At 35.8% G+C, this 26,594-nt stretch overlaps 1 long non-coding RNA gene across 1 annotated transcript; it reads right to left on the bottom strand.

Moving 5' to 3' along the window:
- Positions 1-518: 518 nt before the first annotated feature.
- On the bottom strand, positions 519-18,947 carry LOC101153577 (uncharacterized). The gene is made up of 5 exons (XR_174510.3): positions 18,715-18,947; positions 4,256-4,318; positions 3,775-3,845; positions 3,335-3,468; positions 519-1,799 (listed from the first exon to the last, which is right to left on the bottom strand). It is a non-coding gene; the product is annotated as an uncharacterized lncRNA (long non-coding RNA).
- Between the last annotated feature and the right edge of the window lie 7,647 nt (positions 18,948-26,594).

The following is a 26,594-nucleotide window of genomic DNA, read 5'->3' as shown; positions in this document are numbered from 1 at the left end:
TATTTTAGGCCCCTTGAGGCTGTCTCACTGCTCACTTATGCTTTATTTTTTATTTTGTTATTTCATATTTTGTTTCATTTTGGGTAGTTTCTACTTCCATTTCTTAGTATTTTGGATGCCTTTATAACCTAGGCATTATCTGCCATGAATCTCATCTGGTATATTTTCTCAGCATTGTAGTTTTCAGGTCTGAAAATTTGATTTGGCTTTTTAGAAAAATATTCTTCGACTTTTGTGCAAACTATATCCTCTAGCTTCATGAACATGATAAAAACAGTTATAATAACTGTTTTATTGTCCTCAGCTACTAATTAGTGCTTTCATATTTACTACGTGGGCCACAACAGTCCTCAATCTGAAAATTCTTTTGGTACCGTTACTTAGTCAATGATTCTGTGTTTTCTCTACTCTATGCCCCTCGAACTACCTGTGTTTCCATTCTAGGTAATAGAAGTGTTATCAAGCCAACGGGGCTCACTGCCCCATGCGCTAGAAGACAATATTATGACATCAGGTTTTTGAGAAAAGGAAAGCTTTATTTTGCAAGTTGACTCACAAGAAGACAGGCATGTCAAACTCAAGTTTTTCTCCCCATGCTGGCTTCAAAGCAGTATTTGTATACAAAAAGTTTCAGGAGGTGGATTCTGAGATGATCAAATAATTGGTGGAAGGAAAGAGAAGGTCTAGAAAGTCCCTGGGCATACAATTAACTTCATACTATCGCATGGGTCACATGTACAAAGTTGGAGGGAGCTGTTATGAAACATGCACTGAAAATTCAGGTTGCAATGTCAGCAAGCTCTTTCTGTGCAGACTCTAGTTGGCCATATTGAGTCCAATCAATTTCAGTCAGTGTTCTTTAGTTAATAAGCAAAGGGAGTTTCAGTGTTTCAGCAAGTTTTTGTTGTTGTTGTTGTTGTTTTGTTGTTGTTGTTGTTTCCTCTTCTTCTTTTTTTAATCTGCCAACCTGCAAACTCAATAACTTCTTTTAGCCATTGGTTTCTTTAACTAAATCTTTGGGTCATGGTTTCAATCCCCCCTGTTCTATGTGCATTCTTCAGTCATGAGGGATTAGGGGCAACATCCATTCTAGCTTTTTCCTACTGACTAGGGGTGCAGGTTTGGGCCTAAAGGATGAAATCATTTTGCATTAAGTTGAAGATATTCTCTAATATCTGGTACAATATTAACATTTAGCATTATTAATACATTGGTTTCTCTTTTAACAGTTTAAAAGTTTAACATCAGAGGCAGCATTTGCTAACCAAATGTCCAAAAATGAGCATTAGTAATAGGTAAAGTCTTAATTTTCGTATGGCTTGGGGGCATACATTGAATTCTATGTGGGATTCAGAAAAATATACCTGAGAACCAGTTGGCACCTGGTTCTTCCCTGAGAATTTGTTGTGATTAATTAGCTTGTTGTCTTCTAATTTCATGTGTGTTTCAACTTCAGAAAATGTATTGATGTAAACACAACATGATATGTTAGCTACCATAGAAACTCTTTCCTGTTCCACCAATACTTAGTCTAGGGGTCTTCTGTTATCCATTACTACTGTGGCTAAAGAGTTTAAAGATTTTTGTTGGGCAGCTATGGCTTTAGCTGCTTCATTTGAGAAGTTACATAGAGTGATTGACAGATTTATAATCGTTGTTCATGAGAGGATACTCTCCATCATGGCAAGAGAATATTGCTAAACATAGGCCAAAATCTGTCTTCTTGGTTTGCAGGTAGGGTTTGTCTATTCCTGGAAAATAGTTTTAAGAAACTGGTCCAATATTGAGAAGCAGTGAAGCTATAAATAGAAAGAATAGTCAGATAACCTAATAAACAATTAACTCTCATGCACCAGCTGTCAACACATGCATAAAACCAGGGGTGGTCAATATGTTGACAAATAAATCCATATTCAGGAGGTGCACATAGTGTCCCTGATAAACACGGAAAAGTTTTCGGTTTACTTATAACAAAGACAGGTTAAAGAACATGTCATTGGTATTGGGTAGGATGTAATCAGTTTGATTTTAAAAATAAGAAACAAATAGTAGGTACCGAACTTAACAAGATGGAAGAGAAACTCCAACATATATTGAATTATAATTCCTAGTTTAAGTAGTACTTCAAAAATAGATCCTATTCCTGATGGAAATCATAACAAGAAGTTTTTAAAATATATTATATGCAGGTTCATTAGGGACATTTATTGAAGCCAGGAAAAATTCAGGATTCAGTCTTGATTATAACAAATGATAAAAACTTAAAAACAATGGTCAGTGTTGGAATCCAATAACAGGTGTGTTATAGTTTGCTGTTGAAATATAATTTATCTTTCTCAAGCTTCTCATTTTTATCAGAGACAAATCATAGGACTGACTTGTTTGCAAAATAAGTTTTAGTCTTATATCTACCTGGCATGATTATTTGCATAAAGTGCAGCAATAATTGGCCTTATAAGTTTCTTTTTTAAAATTAGCTTTGTTGGAACCTATTTATAAGAAATTTTAGATTTTTAAAAGTCTTGAGTCTAGTAAAGCCATGGTTAATCCATCAGATTGTGGCTGTAAAATATGTATGAATGAGTGTATTTCTCTCTTCTCAAGGTTCCAAAATATCTTGAGGTTCCCAGGCCTGTCAGAAAGTGATATTCTTTAATTATCAGAAGGACAGAAACCCTGTAAGGGAACATTGTAGACAAGGTACCAGTCCAGTCTTTCTAAGTTTTTCATTGGCTCTATGAAGTCAGCACCAATTTCTCAAAGCAGCCTGATCATATCTGAAAATATGCCATTCTAATCAAAGCCTTGGTAAAATAACCAGTGTCTCCAATTGTATCCTGTTCCAAAAGGAAACAGATTCTTATTGAATTTATGCAAATAATTGTATTGCCATCAATTAAGAATACTCACAAATGGCTTCCAAATTCTGGAGAAATCAGGTAGACAGAAATATAAATACCTCAAATTTTTGTCCACAAAAATATATTCTATCTAATGTGTTGTCAATTAAAAATAAAGAGAAAAGGTTATCTTGACTCTGGAAAACAAAATATAAAGAGAATCAGCCATTTCAAATGAAAATGTCATGAATAAAATCTTCGTATTCTTCTATCAGTTCAATCCTGTGTAATTAACTCTTGTTCTGCTTGATGTTAGATTAGCAGTTATTTTAGCTTTTTACTTAGAGTCTTGAAAGTTTTTTCTACTCTGATGGTATGATGTCCAAAGTAATCTTGTGTTTAAGAGTACTTGTCAGAGTCCTTTCCATGAAAAGTAATTTAGATCACAGTTTATTGTAAATGCTTTTAGAGAAGAAGTTTAAACAATAACTCACCAGATGCCCCTCGTACCCACCGGTCTTGGGTATCACGTCAGGACCAGGCTGTGGTGGCCTTGTGCGCTGGCCATGGGAGAGTGGCTGGGGCTGAGGGCCAGTGTGCCCTGGACATGGCCACTGAGTGGCAGCTTCTACCCTCCAGGAATTGTGGGTGACAGAAACTTGTAATAACCATGGTTAAAACTGGTTGAAAATTTTCAATTGGCAATAAAATTTAGCTATTTCTATTATATGTAGCATAGTAAGATAAAAACCAGAATCATCACATCAGAACCACCAGACTTCCATACATTTGACATAATCTTTAAAATATTTATATTAATATCTATATAAATATAACTTTAGAAAAGGTTTAATATAGTCAAAATTATGACTGATAGGATATTATATTTTTATAAATGTATATAATTTTTATAGAATTTATATGAATAACATACCTATAAATGTAACCAAAAGAAGATCCAGTATTATTTATCCTTTGATGATATTTCCAATATAATTTTAGGTCCTACCAAAGATATCAAAAAGTTCAAAACATTTAATCAAAACAGAATCACAGGTCATTTTTATGTAATGGTTACTAATTTAACTAGCATGATAATCAGAAGACCTCAAAAGCAATACAGAAAGTTACAAGGTTGTGAAAACCTTAACCCTTTTAAAGCTCAGTTTTCTCAAGTAATAAAAATACCCAATGAAGACAATGTATAAATTGCCATAATGAAGCATAAAATCTTTGTTTTAGGCCAGTCATCAAAAAAGTAAAGAAAAACCTCCTGCGGTACGATTGCTTCCCCTTATGGAAGGCCCATTTAAATAACCCAGAGTTAAAACTGATGAAAAGTGTACCTGAATTTAAGTAGACATAAGAAGAATGTATCTAAGGTTATAGAGAAATTTTAGCATTAAAACTAGTACCTTTAGCAGAAAGCAGGAGGAATACCTGATTCTTAGTGACAGCATGGGAAATTTCTTGGTTACCTGAAAGTATTTAGACATATCAAAAATATATTACAAAATAATGCTACATTTGAGGAAAGCATTGCTTTTTTTAGGCTTTCAAAATAAGCTTTTTAGCATTATGTCATAAAAACAGAATTAGAACCAGGGGAAAATATTACAGGAACTGACTGAAAATGTTGAAAGAGAGAGTTATCATTCCAGCCAAGCAAAAAGACATACTTTTCAAGGGAAAAGGAACAGAAGGCAATGATGTGATCTGCAAATCATAGGTAACAAAATACCAGAAAAGTTGAACTTCTGTGGCAGAAATCTGAGAAGCTTTATAAAGACACAGATTTCAGAATTAAAAGTCAATATTTCCTGCAATATCACTGAGAACAAATCAACACTTTGATAAAACCTTGTTATTTTAACCAAAATTTTTAGTTTTGTATTAGGGCACTTTTAATGATACAGCTAATTTTAAAAAACCTTATATACAAATCTATCCAATTGCAATCAGTTTTGACCTCAGGATAAGATTTCCATAAACCTTTCATAACTTAGTTTTTTTATTTTCCTCAACTTTTTATATACATGTAGGTTTATCTGTCATTTAAAAAATTATCTTTAATTTAAAATAACCCTTAAACACCTCTAAACTAGACAAAAATCAAATTTTCTTAAGCAAAAATCATATTTCTATTTTCCTTATACATTGCAAATATGTAATTGTTTCTTTTATTCAGTAGTTTTAGTTACATATATCAATCACTGTATTAACGCTTAGTAATCCTTATTTTAGTGAAAAATCTGGGAAGCAAGAAATCTTGAATTGTCTGTCATATTTTACAGTATTTTACACATGAGAACCACTTTATAATTTTAGGAACATCTTTCCCTATAACATAAATCTTCTTAATTTGGAATGACGCAGATATTTAAAGTATATCTCTTATTTAATTTGACATAACTCTAAGATTTCAAAAATACATTAAAATTTTATTTAATAACATTTATTTTATTTATATTTTAGTTTTTTAATAATTCATATAGATTATGAAAACTAAAATATTAGACAAAGCTTGTTATATTTTAAGTTATTTCCTTGTTGACCATTTTATAGCCTGTAAATATTAGGTGTTCACCTAAGCAAGAACTTTAAATTACATGGACATTTTGCCAATAGCACAGAAGATTTTATTAGTTTTGTTAAATCAGTAATATTAAATCACTCTTGTTTATAAAAAAATTATATAAATAAAAATCATTACGTTTTCACCGGGTTTATAGCTTTATAACTTTCATGCCAAATTCTGACATCTTAAAATGTCTAACAAATGTAAATATAAAACCAGTAAACACAGGCAAACACGAATGCAGACCAGACAATTCTGAAAATATTTATATTTTTATCAATAATTTTAAAATTATTTTTACTTACCAGATGATATGGTTTGGCTGTGTCCCCGCCCAAATCTCATCTTGAATTGTAGTTTCCAAAATACCCATTTGTCATGGGAGGAACCCGTCGGGAGGTAATTAGATGATAGGGGCAGCTACCTCCATGCTTTTTCATGATAGTGAGTGAGTTCTCATGAGATCTGATGGTTTTATAAGGGGCTTCCCGCACCCCCTTCACCTTGTACCTCTCCTTGCTGCTGTTATGTGAAGAAGGATGTGTTTGCTTCCCCTTCTGCCATGATTATAAATTTCCTGAGGCCTCCCCAGCCCTGCAGAACTGTGAGTCAATTAAACCTCTTTCCTTTATAAATTACCCAGTCGCGGGTATTTCTTCACAGCAGCATGAGAATAGACTGATACACGGGAGAATACCGAAGTCACATGAACCTGAAAAGCATCTGGGCTAATTTGCTTAATTTATGAGTACTCCTTTATTTATAAGCTAATTTGGCACCATGAAGATGCAACATGCAACATAATACATGTGTATATATAAACAAGACGGTTGAATCCTGCTTACTTTCCTGACAAAATTGAAACTTTTTCACATGTCTAAACTTTATTTACCCAATGGGTAAAGCAGTTTGTATAGCAGCTTGATTTTAAAAGAACTTTTACCTTTTTTTTTCCTTTTGCCAAGCATCTTAGAATTACTAATATCATCAAAAGTAAGTTTTATCTCAACACCAATAGAAAAGTCAGCAGATTCAAAATGGGAAGAAAAAATATAGATATGTGAAATAATTTAGACTCTTTTGTTGTAGGGTCTTTCATTCTTTCTTTCTTTCTTTCTTTCTTTCTTTCTTTCTTTCTTTCTTTCCTTCTTTCCTTTTTTCATAATAACTATTTGGGCTCTGAATTTTCCTTAATGTAATTTGGCCATACGGTTTAAAATGCGCCCTAGAACAGAGCATAATAATTAGCCAGTTGGAGTCCCAGCAAACCTGGACTGCCTTAATGTTTGAAATTCCCATTCTGGTCATTTCTATGTTGTCCCCTTTAGTGAAGCCCTCCCATCTAGGGAGATGCTTGCCAGAGTGCGGACCAAAGTTTGATTGTCTGGTTCCCTGTTGTTTTAGTGTTAGATAATTTTTTTCTCACTGTAAGAGCTCAGCAAAGCAGGTACAGTAAAGCAGCAGAACCTTTTATTTTTGTTAGCTTTTATTTTAACCTTTATTTTAGGTTCAGAGGGTACATATGCACATTTGTTATACAGGTAAATTGCATGTCCCAGGGATTTTGTGTATAGATTATTTTACCACCTAGGTAATAAGCATAGTACCCAATAGGTAGATTTTTTGATCCTCACCTTCCTCCCACCCTCCACTCTCAAGTAAGCCCCTTTTACTATTGTTCATTTCCAGAATGGCTATTATTAAAAAGTCAAAAAGTAACAGATGCTGGTGACATTATGGAGAAAAGGTAACACACATACACTGCTGGTGGGAATGTAAATTAGTTCAGCCATTGCACAAAGCAGTCTGGTGATTTCTCAAATAACTCAGAACAGAATTACCATTCAACCCAGCAATCCCATTATTGGGTATATAATCAAAGGATTATATACCTTCTACCATAAAGACACATGCGCATATATGTTCATGGTAGTAGTATCCACAATAGCAAAGACATGGAATCAATCTAAATGCCCCTCAATGGTAAACTGGATTTTAAAAACTGTGGTACATAAACACAATGAAATACTATGCAGCCAATAAAAAGAATGAAATCATCTCCTTTGCAGCAACATAGATGGAGCTGGAGGCCACTATGTTAAACAAACTAATGCATGAGCAGAAAACCAAATACTGCATGTTCTCACTTATAAGTGAGAGCTAAACTTTAAGTTCATATGAGCAAAACCTCTTAAATCCAGATTTTTAAAATCATAAACTTTATTCCTACACTGAATCTTGGCTCCCCAGAAAGATAGAAACACCACAGGACCAGAGCAAAGATGGGAGGAGGAGGAAGAGACAGGGAAGGAGAGGCAGGGACACAAGAAAAATGAGTTGAGTTTGTAAATTTTTCACATGCACCATTTTCTTTAGGTTTTTGTAGTTCATGGAGTCTCTTTATTCCAATTGAGCATGTAGATAAATTAGTTTAGAGATATCATATCTTGTCCTGCATTGTTTTCTAAGTTTTGGTAGACTGTTGTTTCATAAATTTTGTCCAGTTCTTTTTTATAAGCTGGAGGATAAATAAATATGGTACCTGCTTTTCCATATTACCTAGAAACAAAAGTATCCCATTCCACATTGAAATTGCAGTCTGTTATCCTCTTTTGTTATATCCTGAGCACCTAAAGTAATAACCAAAATATAAAAAGCTATCTGAAGTGCTTATTAAAACAATAAACCAATAAACAGAGAATAGATTTGTCATATAAAAACATTGAGACCATATTTTCTTCAAGGCTGTGTAAATGTAAATCTGCCCTTTTGCTGAAACCCTCGATCTCCAAAGATGGTCACATCTTTACACACAGACAGACACAAACAATTAGAACTTCTTTCATGTTTACACACATCGCTCTTTCCATTTCCTGAGAAAATTATTTGAGATTGAAAACCACATTAATCTCTCTTTGGTTATTAAAACAATCTACCATAGACTGGATTTGGCCTCTACTGTTTGGTGCTTTATTTTATATAAAACATCTCATTACAGAATCAAATACTTATTTTAGCTCTTATTCTATTTGAGCACTCTTGAGAATTTGATAGTGTGAATTACCACCTTCTTCATGAAAATTTACTTCCCTGTCTCTAATTTCTTGCTACTGTCCTTTCTCAGATGCTGATCCCCGACTCATTGGAATTGATTCTGTATCCCATATGCTAAAGAGGGATAATTTTACTTCTCAGTTTTCTTTAGTGCTCTCTTACTAATCTCTACATTTTGTTGATGTCGTCCTCAGCTCTTTTATTTTTATCCCCTGCTTTCCCTTTGCCTATAATTAGTCTTCTGAGGTAAGCCCATATTAGAGACAGGGGAACACCATACAAGTACTTTGGTTGCCATAAAATGAAATATTGTTGGCTCCAGAAAAGACATATATATTTAGTATACTTTGTCACGTTACTGCCCTTTGGATTCAGTGTTATTATAGTAATGATTGCACATAATTCCTGGTTTAAAAATCATTGTCTTTCATAGAGAAAAAACATAATAAATGCTTAATATTTTATTATATTATTATACATTATGTAATATATGACTTGATTAGATTACTTGCTGATTCCTCTCTTACTATATATTTTTCTCCTAGTGGAGAATACTTTTTCTTATTAACTTGTGAACTTCTTTTTTAAAAAAGCACCTTATTGAGATGTGACTGACATAAAAAAGCTGCACATATTTGATATAACAACCTGATGAATTCAGACATAAGTATACACCCATGAAATCAACACAATCAATACCATACACATATCCATCACCTCTTAAAGTTTCCTCTCAGCCTCTCTGCTTGCTATTGTTATTCTTAAAAATATTTCCGTGCATGATATTTTGTAAGCCTCAGTAAACTATATACTTATTTTAGCTGCCTGGCCCTCTTTTTGCATGGCTGCTCAATTCTTCTTTGTTCATGGTGGTGAGATTCTTTTTAATCTCCTGTAAACATTTAGAAAAAAAGCTTATTGGAGAACTTGATGCAGTAACTATATTGATTTCCTCTTCTCATTGGGACCAATTAGGATTGCATTGACTTTAGGATTGAACATATTTTGAGATCTTCCTAGCTCTACTAAATTGTTATATTTATTTGTTTATTTAGTAATCTCTGATCATGTAAATTTTCTGAATGTTAGTACATGTCCAGAACATAATCATTGCTGCGTATCTTTTCTTATCTCTAGAGCAAAAGGCCTTTTACCATGTTTCTCTTCTCAAGGACATGCATTTTGAATAATGTATTTTCAGCTGATATACAGTGTTATTCTTCCTATCCTCCTATTCTACTGATCACAATGTATACTTTCTTTATGTATTTCTAATGCCCTTTCTACTAAAACACTGATGAGAGATCTATCATGTTCAATTGTCACCTTTATTGCTTAACTTACCCATATGTGTGCATTACAGGAAGACAGTAAGGGACTTTAGACTCTTCCCACTTAAATTATTTTAAAAACTACCAGAATCTTTCCTCAATTATTTAATTTCATCCGAGAGTTTGTATTAGTCAGAATTATATTTGCTTTCAAGGATTAGAAAAATATAGAATAACAACAGTGGTTTAACAAGGTATAAATGTATTTCTGTCTGTCCTCAAGGAGTCATAACATAGGCAGATAAGGGATGCAGATATCTTGCTATTTTTCTAAGCTTAGTATAACACCTGGTGGTTTCATATAGCTATTTAAGTCACAGACACATCTCTTTACAGGCAGCCAACATGAAGGAAGATAGGTGAAGAAAATTATCTCCTTTTTAACATGTTTTTAATTAAGATGATGCAAATATAGAAAGTTGCATGAAACATGTAAACCAGTAATGAAATGCCACAAGGCATTTAAAATATTACCCATTTAAAGATATAATTTTGCCACATACCACAAAAGCCCTCCATTTACTACCTCAAAATCACAATCCTTTTCTTCCTTTCCAAGGGTGATCACAACTGACTTCTACTGTAAAACATCTTTATTTTTCCTTATAGGTTTTTCACTTAAATGCATACTGCTAAACTCCTTGTGATTTACTTTTGCCTGTTACATGTAATATCAGTTTCTTTTAATCTATAAAATCCCTCTCTCTTTCTCATTTTTATTTTTTTGGCTTGCAATGTACGTATTGAAGAACCTAGATGGTGTCTTGTGAGTTTTTCATAGTCATAGTCTTACTGACTTAATTTCCTTGTATAGTTTAACACGTTCATTTGTCCTCTGAGTTATATGTAAATTTTTAGTTGAATCTAGAGACTAAGTCTCATTCAAGAATGATGATTTGCCAAGGTTGGCAAGGTGAGGATGCGTTCTTTAGGAAGCACACCAGGGTTTGTTGTCTATGTTTGTGACGTTAACAGCTGTTGATGCTTGATGTATAGCTCCATTAATTTAATAGAAATTGTAAAATGATGGTATTATAATTCCACTATTTTTGCTTTATTTTCTGGAATACTTCTGTAAAGAGAAACTGTATCTTATCTACTATCTGGTTATCCAGACATAAATTTGAACAGGAAACGCAAGAGAAATGCTAAATAGTCTTATTTTATTTACTAGTTAAAAAAATGGCTACTAGCATAATATAAAGTGACCAAGTCAATATAACTTCTGGGGGTGCGTGAGAACCAATATTAACGAATGAATTAAAGCTTATTTGACATTTTTGTATCTAATTTAGGTATTAGATTTTGATGCTTATATTTTATGTTCTTTGGCCAGTGTGAAACTCAGTTGATTCCAAAATTTGGATGACTTTCACCGAGTGTTACATGAGAGCTACCTTTCTATGTACAATCCCAAAATAACTCAAGTAATCTTATACACCTTGATCTTTCCTATAATCAGCCATTTTCTCAAGAAACCCTGATTCTCTTTAGTAGAAAGTGGGATTTCAAATCAGTATCAGGCTTCAATTGATCAATTTCTATCGAATTGTTATAATTTCTAAGCATTTAGTGTAAAATCTTAGTTCAAACTTTGTGCCTCTTTAAAATTCATTGCTACAGTGTTTCTTCAATTTCTACAATCTTGAATCTGAATCTCTTTTGTACCAAACAGAGTGTTGTTTTTTAAGAACATTGTGAAGAGAATTAGAGTACAACATAAATAATCATATATTTTAATTTATACTACATGGAAACATTATCAGATAACAATACCTTCAACACCAATAATTTGATTGCTGACAAAAGCTCTTGCTAGTCTCACTTCAGTTTTTCACATTGCACTTTACCTATATTGACAGAGCAGCTATTACAAACTATACATTCTTCCTTATACATCTCATTCACTGTTAGTTGTATGTGTAAATTTATACATTCGACGTTTACTAACAGTCTTTATGTTAATGTCTTTCCAGTTATTTTGATTATCTGATGTCCAGTATGAAAACATTTAGATTACTAAAGACAAGTTACCACACACAATATTTCCTTATTGCCTGCATAGCGATGAAATTTTATATGTTAGTCATTATACTTGAAAGTCAGTGAGACTGTTTTAAATCCTTACCTTTCTTTGATTACCTTATATATATGTGTATATAACTATACACATATATAGAAATTTCTCTGTCATCTCTTTGTCACTTTTGAATCTGCTATATAAAAGTTTAACAATTACAACAAAATGATGGAGAAATTAATTTATGTATTAAAATAGACGAATTTATTTTCTTCTTTTTTTAATCCTGGATTTTTTATAGTGTTTTGTTTTGTTTTGTTCATATGTTCCTTTAAGTTTTATCTTTAGCTCTGAAATATTTTTCTTTCCTTTCTGTTTCCTGTTATTCAATACCACATTTTAATTGTTTCTTTGTGCTCATTTTGTGATATTTTCTTAACATGTTAAACTTTATTTTGAAATATTAGATCATGATTTTTATCTGTTTATGGTTACATCTTTCTGGAAAGATTTTGTTGTCTATAGAATTGCTATTATTATAATATGATTTTCTCTTGGAGAACTTCATACAAGACTTGAACTTGATATTTTTGTTTCTTTGCTGTTTTTGAACAGCAAAGCTTTTCTACATGAGGGCTGCATTAGGTTAGTTTTTGTTTTGTTGGAAACTGAAGGGCTTCTGCTGTTTTTGTAAAGTTCAAAAATATGGTGGTGACTTCTGCTTACAGGTTTAATATGAAAATTGCTTGGACTCCATTCCTCCATACACTCCAGATTTTGTTACAAGAAAAATCTGAACAAACTAAAAATCCGTGACTTTTCTTAGACCCATCAGAGAACTGAGTTCACAAGGTAAACTGCCAATCTAAAATCTGGAGAGACAGGTACCTCCTAAAATCTGCTTACCCACGGCAGAAGCCACTACAGCCATAAAAATACAAGAAGATTTAAATAAGATTTGAATGCCAATTTTTTGATGAATGGATCCAAGATGACTGAGAACTAGCATGAGAGTGAGAAGCTCCTGGGAGCTGCAGAAACTCCTAGGAGCTATGGGTGTGGGGGCAACTTTTCATGAGTCTTCTCTCCCAGAAACACCTCATTTCTTATGATGAGGAGCCAAGAAACATACTCTCCTGCCTCTGGTTTAGGGAGAGAAAGAGTCACCATCGTGACAAGCTTCTATATAATCCTCTATAAAAATATCCTATGCTGGAGGATAAAGGACTTTGCCAGAGCCTTATCTGTTGATAGGGGAAATCCTCCTCATCCCAGCTCTCTTCAGCCTTCCTGACTCATCTGAAAGAAAAATTACCAACAAAAATAACAAAATAGTTATCGGGTGTCAAAGCTTCAAAACATAGAGAAAGGCTGTTTCAACCAGCATAGATAGTAGAGGGTAAGAAAAAAACAAATCATCAACAACAACAACAAAGAACCAGCTATACCACTGGAGAAATACTTGTCAAGGTGTAACATCCCTGAGACACAGGCTCCGCTATACAACTGAGATTTAATGGAAAGATTACAAAACTCTCCTCTTCTCTCACAATTTACTACCACAACAACCATGCTACAAGGTACCTCTCTCTAAGGAGGAGTAAGAAGGGAAGCCCAAAGTCAAGAGGGGAGACAAAACCAAGAACACTACAGGAATTTAAAGCCTCTAGCACCTAAATGTAGCTACAACATACATTAAGCACAGTCCAACTCCCAGATTAACAAAAATCCTCAGACTAAAGGTCTGTTTACCACAGTTTCTTTTACCCAATACAGCATATCTGGCATTCAACAAAAAATGTCAAGGTATGACCACAGGTAAGAAAAAAACAATCTGAAGAGAAAAGCAAGCATCAGAAGTAGACTCAGATATGAAACATATACTGAAATTATCTAACACAGAATGTAAAATAACTGTGATTAATCCTAGGGACTCTAATGGAATAAGTAGATACACACAAGAACAAATGGGTAATGTAAGCAGACAGTTTAAAATCAAAGAAAGAACCAAAAGAAAATACTAGAAATCAAAAGAGTAAAGGCAATAAATAATGCCATTGAAAGGCACATCAGAAAATTTGACACAATGGGCACAAATACTCAGTGAGCTTGAAGATGGGTCAATAGAAACTTTCCAAATTTAAATGCAAAAATAAAAATAATAATAAAAGGAAAGCAAGAACAGGACATAAGGTATAACATAAGTGCAACTGAAACACCAAAAAGACAAAAAATACAGATTAACAGCACTCAGAGAACACCAAGTAATACCAAAAGCCAAAAACAAACAAAACAAAAATCTAAACATATTCAAAATATAAAAACACAAAGAGAAAAAGAAAATCTTGAAACTGAGTAGAGAGAGATAGAGGAAGCACCTTACCTAGAGTGGAACAAAGATAATTGCAGAAAACTTCAGTCAGAAACTGTGCAAGCAAGAAGAAAGGGAAATTAAATACGTGAAGTGTTGGGAAAACAAACTATCAACCTAGAATTTTATATCCCCAGTTAAATTATCGTTCAAAATGAAGAGAAACAAAATACGACATCTCATTCTCAGATAGTCCGCGGCTCTGTTTCTTTCTCCCAGTTGTATCTGCACCTTTTATTTCTTTGTCTCTCTTGCCCTCATCCTGTTTAGGTTAAATTCTGCTCCCAGAAGTTGTTTTCATCACGAGGATTGTTCTGGAATTGAGCTTTTGTTGATTTTAAGAATTCTTTTAGTCATAAAACTACAGATTTAGTTTTAGATTAGTCAAGAGTTTTAACCTCTTTAGATATTACATTATTTATTGACATCGCCTACTGTAGAATAATTGCCTCTCTGTTTCAGCTGCTAGCCTCAATTTTTCTTGCTGAGTTTTTGATTGAACCCTTGTTTGCTTTTCTGAGTTCTCAAACTGGACAGACTCCATATTCCTTACTTCAGAGTCTTCCTGCACAAATGCTATGCCTTGAAATCCTGAGGTAACTGGCACCGTAAAAGTCTTGTAAGTATGGGTGGTTTGTGATCATGACTTCCTGTTTGAGGAAACTTTACCTCATAATTTTTTTCTTTTATTGGATACATATTTTTGTTATCCAATTTGTGTTTTTCTGCTTTTACACTTGCATTTCAACACATTCAAAAGCTATGCCTCAAATACAAACTTTCCACAATCCCTTTTATATTTTCTCTCTTTAAAGACACTTCCTAAAAGCGGCATGGGACACTTACACATTCCCGTTTGAATACAACTTAGTCATATTGCAAACGCAGCTTCACATGAGCTTTAAACATTTTGTTCTTACTCTTGCCTGCCATGTGCACTGCTTAAAACCATCCGTTCATTTCCTGTCCGGAATTGGTGGGTGCTTGGTCTCACTGACTTCAAGAATGAAGCCACAGACCCTCACAGTGAGTGTTACAGTTCTTAAAGGCGGCCTGTCTGGAGTTTGTTCTTTCTACTGTTCGCATGTGTTCGGACTTTCTTCCTTCTGGTGGGTTCGCGGTCTCCCTGGCTCAAGAGTGAAGCTGCAAACCTTGGCAGTGAGTGTTACAGCTCATAAAAGCAATGTGAACCCAAAGAGTGAGCAGCAGCAAGATTTATTGCAAAGAGCAAAGAAACAACACTGTGACGCCAGCCAGTTGCTACTGCTGGCTCAGGCAGCCTGCTTCTATTCTCTTATCTGGCCCCACCCCATCCTGCTGATTCGTCCACTTTACAGAGAGCCGATTTGTCTGTTTTACAGAGAGCTGATTGGCCTGTTTTGACAGGGTGCTGATTGGTGCATTTACAATCCCTGAGCTAGACACAAAAGTTCTCCAAGTCCCCATTAGATCAGCTAGATACAGAGTGTTGATTGGTGTATCTACAAACCCTGAGCTAGACAGAGTGCTGATTGGTGCATTTACAAACCTTGAACTAGAATACAGAGTGCTGATTGGTGCATTCACAATCCCTTAGCTAGACATAAAGATTCTCCAAATCCCCACTACACTCAGGAGCCCAGCTGGCTTCACCCAGTGGATCCCGCACGCACCCGGGGCCTCAAGTGGAGCTGCCTGCCAGGCCCCCGCCGTGCGCCGGCACTCGTCAGCCCTTGGGCAGTCGATGGGACCAGGTGCCATGGAGCAGGGGGCGGCGCCCGTCCGGGAGGCTCGGGCTGCGCAGGAGCGCTGGGTGGCGGGGGAGGGTCAGGCATGGCTGGCTGCGGGTCCCGAGTCCCGCCCCGCAGGGAGGCAGCTGAGGCCCGGCGAGAATTCGAGCACAGCGCCAGTCGGCCGGCATTGCTGGGGAACCCGGTGCACCCTCCACAGCTGCTGGCCCGGGTGGTAAGCCCCTCACTGCCCAGGGCCAGCCGGCGCTGCGAGTGTGGGCCGGCCAAGCCCACGCCCACTCGGAACTCTAGCTGGGCCGACAGCACCGCGCGCAGCCCCGGTTCCGCGCGCAGCCCCGGTTCCGCGCGCAGCCCCGGTTCCGCGCGCAGCCCCGGTTCCGCGCGCAGCCCCGGTTCCGCGCGCAGCCCCGGTTCCGCGCGCAGCCCCGGTTCCGCGCGCAGCCCCGGTTCCCGCCCGCGCCTCTCCCTCCACACTTCCCAGCAAGCTGAGGGAGCCAGCTCCGGCCTCAACCAGCCCAGAGAGGGGCCCCCACAGCGCAGTGGCGGGCTGAAGGGCTCCCGGAGCATGGCCAGAGCGGACGCCGAGGCTGAGGAGGCGCCAAGAGCGAGCGAGCGAGGGCTACAAGGGCTGCCAGCACACTGTCACCTCTCAGTTTCATAAGGTACTTTAAAACCATGGGCTACTTTCCTCAAAGAATGGAAGTTGAGGAAGGCAGCTAGCAGGACAGAAATCTGTACAGCTTTGTTCTGGAAGAATGATTCGAAGGGAACACACAGTCACTCATTCTGTTGCTCGGTAAAGGCACATAGGAAAGAGGCAAATTCACCAGGCTGACAATATCAAACCGACTGTTTCAAATCTTTGTTTATTTTATAATTTGCTAAACTATGCTTGCGGGTCTTTCCCCATTTATTTTGTTTTTTTCTGATTTCCCCACAATTTTTATGAAGTTCTTATTTAAAATCCTCCTGACAATTTTGAAGTTTCCTGAAAATGCTTATCATTTTCATAAAATGCCATCTTATTTCTATGAAGAAAGAAAATCTCATAATTATACAAAATATTTATATAAATATACATTTAAAAACTTGAACCTTTTAATATTTATATCTTAATATATTTACATTCTACATCTTTCTGTGGTAATATAGATCAACTAAAATAAGAGATTAAAATGTGATATCTCAATTTCTCTAGCTTCCCTCCCAGTTCTTTATTAAAGAAAGCTATGTTTGATATTTCTTACATATTATTTATTTCCATCATTTGGTAATTGGTTGATGTTTAGTTTAACTCATTTGTCAAAATACTTGAAGGTAGTTTTTTACTGTATAAATCGGCTCAATTTGAAAGTTTACAATGGGTTGGATAATTTGGGGGATGCTGTTCACTTTGACTACACCATGCTTTAGAATAAAACACTCCACCAAATTAGACATTTTGTAATCTCACTAGTAGCTAACTTCTGTTGAAATAAAACAAGTCAGCACGATGAAGTGGAAATAATTTTAAATGAGAAGAGATGCCTATTGGGTTGTAGACCAAGATATTCCAATATCTTGCACTAAAGTTCATGTACAGACACTTATTTCCACTAAATGTTTCTGCAAGTTTTAATATTTCAGGAGAAGATCTATGTAAGTTATTTTTCTGTAACTTAAGATTTCTGATCTAGTTCTTGGCTTCCAAAGCTTTCAACTGAAAGAACATTGCTACTATTAGAGGGAACACATTTTATCTCTGCCTGGTTGACCTTACATGTTATGGAAGCTCAGCAGGTATAGTATTTCTAGCATCTCATGGCGTCTTCACTTTCTCAACACAGAGGAAACTGACTTCTCTGATAAGTAAACTTACGGCGGAAAAAGCCTTAGTGGGTTCAGATTCCTCTATTTCTTTTCTTCATAAAACATTCCTCCTTCAGAGGTAGGCTTTCCCAACTGGGGTTGGCCAACCGTGGGCCAGATTCCCTGAAGGGCCAGCACTTTCTCCCTCCTTTGGAAGCAGGCTGACCAGGAAAAGGCGTGGAATCTCCACTGCTCTCCTCCAAGCAGTAAATTTTACAGCAGCATGCCCTGACCCTTAGAGCAAAGTAGGAAGGCTGTAGTTTTATTGGGATTAACATCAAAATCCCCAACATCTAGATGATTAGCCTTCAAACTATGAGAAATAAACAAATAGTAAAAACTGGGGAAATCAATAGAGCCTGGGTTAAAAAAAATCTTGCAGAGAGTAAAGACTTTAAATGTTTTAGTCCGTTGCCACATATCGGGTGATGCAAATTGTATGGGATAATGCCGATTGATGTTTAACTTTCAAGGCTTCATCCCTTGACAAATACGTAGGTTAAAAGTTCACAGTAAGGAGGGGTATCAAGGACAAGATTCAAATAGAGGAAACAGAGAGACTTATTGTGTCCGGAAGTTTTGGACTTTATCAGGGTGAATATTTGTTACTATTGCTGTTCTTCTCAGCTAGGTCTGCCAGAAAAGTCTTTAAGTAGATAAATCATATATCTAACTATCATAACTACTACAGAGCATAAATATGTGAGGTATAAGGTGCTAACTTGAAATATGGGGTGGCACTCCACATTGTAGTATTATTAGGGTGTCCCTAATTATGTGCTTTTTTTTTGAAATGTTGATTTGAGTAGCCATCAGAGCATACTGGGGAATAGTGGAGGGAATAACACAACCTTGAATCCATGTGGTTTGTCAATATGACTCGAGTAACCACCCACCCACCACTTCCCTCTCCCGTGCATGATGTTTCTATTAGGTACTTACATATAAGAGAGAAACATCATAGCAGATCTCGTACTGAATTTAGTGCTCTGTGCAAGAGAGAATGATCTTCAAAGGTGAAATGGTGATTAAAATTTTTAACATACTAAGAAAAACTGTTCTAGAATTTTTCCTTAAATGCCTGTATATTTACTGTAATAAACATAGAGTTGTAATTCTACATATCTAGTATTAAGTGTTGACACTCCAGTGAAGCTAAGCACAGAAGATTTTCTATTAGCACTTAGTAACCTTTGAGTTTTTGTAATAGTCTTTGGTAACATTATGATGTTCTTGAAATAGAACTTTACTGGATAGAAATTCTAAGGGTTGAGATGTACCTATTTTTTAAAGTTGGCTATTGAGGGTTTTCAGTGCTTTGATATTGCATATGTTTTGATGTTTATTTGGAGCCTTTAGAGTAGAGATCCACCCATTCGAAATTTGACATTTAATTCATGCAAAGCTAGCTATCTGGAAAGAACAGTGACACCCATAGAAGTCCTAGTTCATTGCAATCCCGGCTCAAATTGGGATTGAAACTCAGAACTTTTACAAATGAAACTGAGGAATAAGGAGATAGGAGCAAGAGAGGTCAATGTTTGTAACTCATAAAGGAGAAGTTTTGATTTAAGAATTTACTTTCTTTAATATTGAGATTTTAACTTGCAAAGATTTGCTTCTGAAGCTTTGATTTCACCTTAGGATTTTGTGGCATCTTTTAGCTGTTGTTATTATATTACTAATGTGTCATTATGCAATTTTCCTAGATGTTTTTGTTTAACAATTATATGATGTTAAAAAAGTTATAATATCATTTAATATTATTGTTTAACCTTCAATAAGCAGATTGCATTATGTGGCAGAACATGAGTTGAAAAATACAAAAGAAAATGATGTTTCAGGTTTGAAATGAAATACTTTTTGATTAATAGAATAAATATTCTATTCAGATGCACTTGAGAGTTTTTTTCCAGGCAAATTCTAATTGAATTGACAGAATCCCACTAAAATACAGAAAGAGAACTTATTGGTTTTGGCAGTGTGGATTAAGGAATGTGAGAGCAGAACAAATTGCCTCCTGCCACAGAGAGCCAAAACTCTGGCTAATCATAGGCTTAATGTTCAATCTCAACAGGTAAATTAAGAAAATGAAAAAGAAAAAAACTGGGAAATCTTGAAAAAATATTTTTCACCATTCTTGATGCTTCTTTTTGATGTTTAAACAAGCCCAATAATATGCAACTGCTGGCGTCTCTTTACCCTTTTACTCATTCTACCAAAAAAGTGTTGGAGCTCTTTAACTGAATGATAAATTTGGGAAGAATCACGAGAGCCTGACTTGTATGTCTTCCAAGTAGACTGACCATGAAGTGATAGAGATCTCTGCTCTTCCAAGGACAAGACTTCCACATGGTCAAACCTGCCTTAGTCCATAATATCTGCAAAAGGGTAGATAAAACAGATCTTATCCCAAAGTGATGACCGCCAACTGAGTCCAAGCTATAAGTTGTGTGTTATGTATGTGTGTGAATGTGTGTGTGTTTCTCAAGAAAGTACTGAAAAATTTCAAGATCAAGTGAATTAGAAAATCATAATTAAGTCAAGGAAAACCAGCAAGGTAATTATGACAAGGGCAACATTTGGAAAAGCAAGAGGAGTTGGGCTATTACCTTAATGCCTGTGTAAACAAAACTGTGGGCAACAGATTTTCCTCCCAGTTTGATTCTTAAGACCTATTTAAATAGGTCTTGCATTTCTTATAGTGAAGGAATGAAGTTATATTAGTACTTAGATGGGAAATTATAGCACTTAAGGATTAAGTGGGAAACAAAAAACAGTGGCTTAAATTTTCACCTTGGATTTTTAGAATAAGTTTAAAATGAAACGCAAGCAGCAGAAAGAAATGTGAGTAAAATGAAATAGAAAGTACAATAAGAAGATAAAATCAATGAAATCAAAAGCTGATTATTTTAAAAGATCAATACATTTGATAAACTGCAAACCAGATTCATCAAGACAAAAGAAAGACAAAAATCACCAATGTCAGTAATGAAAGAGTTAACAGCGCTGCAGATTTTATAGATGTTAAAAGGAAAGTAAAATAACATTATGAATAATATATACAAATAAATTCAGCATCTTAGATAAAATGAACACATTGCTTAAAAGTCACATGTAACCAAATCTCATTCAACAAATAATAGCTTATAGTTTAAAATCTTCCCACAAAGAATCCTATAGGCAAAGATAGTTTTGCTGATTAATTAAACAAGACATTTTGGATGAAATATTACCAAACTCTTCAGAGTTGGATTAAAAAGAGCATATGAGGAAACATGAAAATGTAATCACAAAACAAAAGAGACAAATGAGAAGTGAAACAGGCCCAAAGTTAATCTAGAAAATTGAGATATTTTGTAAATTTATAGTGTTCATGGATATATAAAACAAACCTGGCAACACTGACAAATAAGTAGAATATATAAAAACACAACAAATGGAAACTCCAGAACTAAAACGTTCAGAAGTTAATACAATAGGTGGAGAATAGGGCATAGCAAATACAAGACTAGTGTTATTTGTTACTTAATATTCAAAGGATTAACTTTGCTTTTGTCGAAAGCTAGACTCAGTAATAATCCAGATTACTTTAATCCGATTAGGGCTTCAGTCTTTGCAAAGGCCAATTAATTTCTAGTTCATTCTTACTGCTATTGTCTAGCCCATTCTTACTGCTATTGTCTAGCCTTTCTGGGCCACAGATTACAGGATTGCAGGTGGTGGGAGAAGGTGGTTACCAAACGCTTTTTGTAGGTGGTCCTGAACTTCAAATTGCCTTCCTAGTTCTATGAACTTTCTAATGGTTCTGCTCAACTTCTCAATTAGTTAGGCACATCTGTAAGGAAGATGCATTTGGTCATATGATACAAGTGACTCCAAATATACGATGAATCCACTTATGCTTTTTTCTGTCTTTTGGTCCTTGCCTCGTAAGTTTACATTGCTTTTTTGTAGCTCTCTGATGTCTCAAATTACATCTTCTTACTATTTTAAACCAAGTTTCTAATTATTTTCCACATAACTAATTTTCTGAGTTACCTTGTCTATGGATATCAGAAGTAGCACTTAAGTGTAATACAATGACAAAAATAAACTAAGATATTTTGGAAACATGATTGGTTGACATACTTCTTGCCACACAGTTCATGTTATACTACCAAATATCTTCAATTAGCGGGGGTTCTCTATGGCAGTTACCCAGTGATTGACTTGAATTCAGCAGGTTACACATTCGTATTTAAGAATGTTTGCGGCCTGGAGCAGTGGCTCACGTCTGTAATCCCAGCACTTTGGGAGGCCAAGGTGGGTGGATCACGAGGTCAAGGGATCCAGAACATCCTGGCCAACATGGTGAAACCCCCTCTCTACTAAAAATACAAAAATTAGCTGGGTGTGGTGGTGCATGCCTGTAATCCTAGCTACTCAGGAGGCTGAGGCAGGAGAATCGCTTGAACCCGGGAGGCGGAAGTTTCAGCGAGTTGGGATCACACCACTGCACTCCAGCCTGGGTGACAGAGTGAGACTCTATCTCAGGAAAAAAAAAAAAAAAAAAAGAATGTTTGCAGTGTGTTTTGACACACTGCAATATATAGTAAACATAAATTAGTTCAGTGATTGCCCACTCAGTCTCTGGAATCAGACAGACTGAGTTTATGTGATGTTATACTTACTAGCATTTTGACAGTGGGCAATTTTATTTTATTTTATTATTTATTTATTTATTTATTTATTTATTTATTTTGAGACAGAGTTTCACTCTTTTTGCCCAGGCTGGTTAGAGTGCAATGGTGTGATTTCCGCTCACTGCAACCTCCGCCTCATGGGTTGAAGCCATTCTCCTGCCTCAGTCTTCCGAGTAGCTGGGATTACAGGTGCCCGCCATCATGCCTGGCTAATTTTTTGTAATTTTAGTAGAGACGGGGTTTCTCCAGTTGGTCAGGCTGGCCTCGAACTCCCGATGTCAGGTGATCCGCCAACCTCGGCCTCCCAAACTGCTGGGATTAAGGTGTGAGCCACTAAGCCCGGCCGACAGTGGACAATTTACTTAATATTCCATGACTTGGATTTTTCAACTATAGAATGATGAAAATAGTGTATTATTCTTATAAAGTTTGAGTAAAATATAAAAGCAATAATGACACTGTGTATTCTTATGGACCAAAGCCTCCTCCACCAGCTTCAAACTATTTCATTGATTATTTTACCTTATATGTTACATTGGAATTCATGTGTTTTGTTTGTGAATAACAGCAGTCTTTGCTGTCAAGAATTAGTCTATCAGTCAAGAATTTGACAGAAGTACATTATTTTAAATAATTTTGTTAACAATCTCAAAGCCAGATATAAAGAAACTGACCATCAGATAGGTTAAGAAATATAAAGTTATATAAGTTTTTTTCTTTATCTTCAATAAATAAAATGAAAATAGGGCACACAGTGTGCAAAGATAAAACCCAAACAAAGGCAAAAAAGCAGCAGCTTTGGCTGAACACAATGAATATTTCAGAGAATAAATAACATCACCGACCACAAATGTCACCAAGAGTAGAAAGAGTACTAGAGAGAAAGAAGTTCAATAGCAAAGAGTCAATTTGGCTAAGAAAGTTTACCTTTTTCACTGGTCTTTCAAATAGTAACTATCTGACTCAATAACAATAAGTACATATAATTTTTTGCTATGTCTAGATGTTCTACAAACTTTCATAATGATTCAAAATGTATTAGTCCATTCTCACATTGCTTTAAAAAATACCTGAAATGAGTAATTTGTAAGAAAAGAGGTTTAATTGAGTCACGGTTCTGCAGGCTGTACAGGAAGCATAGCAGCTTCTGCTTCTAGGGAGGCCTAAGGAAGCTTCCAATCATGGCAGAAAGCAAAAGGGGAACAAGTACATCACATGGTAAAAGTAAGAGCAAGAGAGTGAGGGAGGAGGTGTTACATATGCTTGTAAACAACCAGATATCATGGGAACTCAATGACTCGCATGGGGACGGCACCACAGGGGATGGCTTCATCTGGCGTTCATTTCTTAGGAATGCCAAACCATTGATAAGAAATCTGCCACCCTGATCCAATCACCTCCCACCGGACCCCACCTCCAACATTGGAGATTACATTTTAATATGAGATTTGGGCGGGGATATACATCCAAACTATATCACATAACTTTCCGAAACCTCTCTTTTTCTTGAAGCAGGGAAAGAGAACTATACTTCTTCCACAAAGTAGTTTTCTCTTCAACAACTTACCCCTGCCAGTACCATCCAAGAAGGGTATTCAGTAGCATGATACTGTATACCTTTGACTACTCACCAGCCATATTTGGATAGCTGCTATACAGAAATTAAACTTTCTCAGTTTGTGCTATAAAAAAGTTTAAGAAAGACTCATCAACATCCAATAAGCCCCTAAGTTTTGTCTTTTCTACTCCCAAAATACGTGCTGCACATGCTCATCCCCATCTGGCCTCATCGCCACCATCTCTGTGAAGTATATAAGCATCTTTCACAGGTACTGAAGCAGCAACAATCTTGATCATTCTAACCCATTCTTCACAAAGCAGCTGGAGTGAAATATTTAATAAGAACTGATCATGTTACATTCTTGCTTAAAATAAATCAGTGCTTTTTCATAGGCCTTGGAATATAGTACAAGCTCATACCATAACTTAAGAGAATCCCTTATAAGAGACTTTCCATTACTAATTCTCCTAGCTTCAGCTCAGGCCATTCTATCTTGCACTTTTTGCTCCTGACATAATTGACTTTTTCCAGGCCTTTTAATCTGTCAGGCTCATATTTAAATGAGACATATACTAATCGCTTTACCTGGAATACATTTACTGACACTTCTATCGGCCCACCCCCATCCCCATGGCTGTCTCCCAATCATCCGCAAAATATCATACCACCTGTAAAGCTTTTCCTGACCCCATACATTTTCATAAGAAATCAACTACTGCACCTGTATTCTCCTGTTCCTGCTGTAACATAACATGTTATGTAATATAACATGTCTTTCTGATTTGCTTTCCTACACCCAGTAAGTGTTGTAGTGTTCAGTGCGCAGATAAAAATGAAAATCAGATTTCTTATGGAATTGTTCTTTCATATTGGACCCAGGAGTCTCTTGTGAACTCCATGTATTTAACCTGCAACTAAGAAATAGCGGATGCTTCTTTACTTACCCTTCAAGTGTTTGTTCTCTGAATCATTCCCAGAGCATATTGGCATTTTAAAAGTATAAAAATATTGTTTTAGAGCATTTCTCACAACACCCCAGAGTAAGGAGATAATAATGCATATCAAGGTTTTAATTTATCTTATGAGCAGCTTCTCCTATCACCCTCTCTATTTAAAAAAAAAAATTGATTAGCAAGATCAGGGTTCAGGGTAGTGGGAGTTTTAGACCTGAGTTTGAGGTGAAGAATGTGGTATCAGCCAATTCTCTCAGTTTGAACTGTGAACCGTCAACATAGCTCATTTAGGGTATTCGCAAGATCAGTCTAGTGTATACGGAGATTAAAAGGCTAGGGAAAAATGGACATAGTACCCCTTCCCAAGGAGCTTACATGCTAGATAGGGAAATTAACATTAAACCAAAAATTATACCAATGAATCTATAAATACAAACTGAGATGTGTGTTGTAAAAATATAAAACATAGTTTCATGGGAACTTAGAACAAAAGATTGTAATCTAAACTGTTATTGGAAGGGAAAGCTTAAGTTGAAATCAGAAAAACATAAAATTTAATTGAAGAACAGGTAGAAAGTATTCCAATGCAGGAAAAAATACATGCAAAGACCCTGAATCAGGAAGAATTACTGCAAAACAGTGCAGCTGAAAGAACACAATGGGGGGCCAGGACGCAGTCATTATCTGTTTTGGAAAAACTGTGTATTAGGCCATTCTTGCATTACTATAAAGAAATACCTGAGACTGAGTAATTTATAAGAGAAGAGGTTTAACTGGCTCAGTTTTGCAAGCTATTCAGGAAGCATGGCACCATCTAATTCTGGGGAGATCTCAAGTACTTTTACTCATGGTGGAAGGCAAAGTGGAAGCAGGCACGTTACATGGCAAAAGAAGGAGTTAGAGAGAAATTGAGGGTGGAAGTGTTACATGCTTTCAGTCAACCAGCTCTCACAGGAACTCACTACCTGGAGACAGCACCAAGGGAATAGTGCGAAATCATTCACGAGAAATCCACCTTCATGATGCAATCATCTCCCACCAGGCGGACCTCCAGCACAGGGGATTACAATTCAACTTGAGATTTAGAGATCACATATCCAAACTATATCATATTATTTTTTATTTTTATCTTGAGGGCATAGGCAACCCATTTTTAAAATTAAGGTAACATAATCAAATTTGTATTTTGAAACAATTTATTTTTATGTGTGACTTGGTATCTAGAAAAATCATTATTGTTTAGCTGCTCAGTTTTCCCCATTCTAGTTTAGGAAGGCAAATTAAATTATTGAATGGACAAATGGAACAATCAAATCCTATGAGATCCTCAGTGCTTCCTATGTTGGCAGGAAAAAGTCATTAAATAACTGAACTAAATTCTCCTTTCTTATGCTTCACATATTTGACGCTCAGTTTTGTTTGTTTGGTTTTGTTTTTTTTTGAAGTTGTGAATCCTTTGAGCATAGAATAAAATCTTTACTGCCAGGCATACACAGTAGTGTGATATTTGAAGAAGGAAAATCTTAATTTAATATAATAGGAAGAAACAAGTTTCAAGGCATCTTTAATAAAAAAGAGCTTCAGAGGTCAGTATTTTGTGTCAGAATTCAAAACAACTATAAT

This window comes from Gorilla gorilla, chromosome 3 (genome assembly GCF_029281585.2).
Source record: "Gorilla gorilla gorilla isolate KB3781 chromosome 3, NHGRI_mGorGor1-v2.1_pri, whole genome shotgun sequence".
In the NCBI taxonomy this organism is placed as follows: domain Eukaryota; kingdom Metazoa; phylum Chordata; class Mammalia; order Primates; family Hominidae; genus Gorilla; species Gorilla gorilla.
Note: the sequence above shows the minus strand (reverse complement) of the source record. Positions and strands in the feature narration are given on the sequence as shown.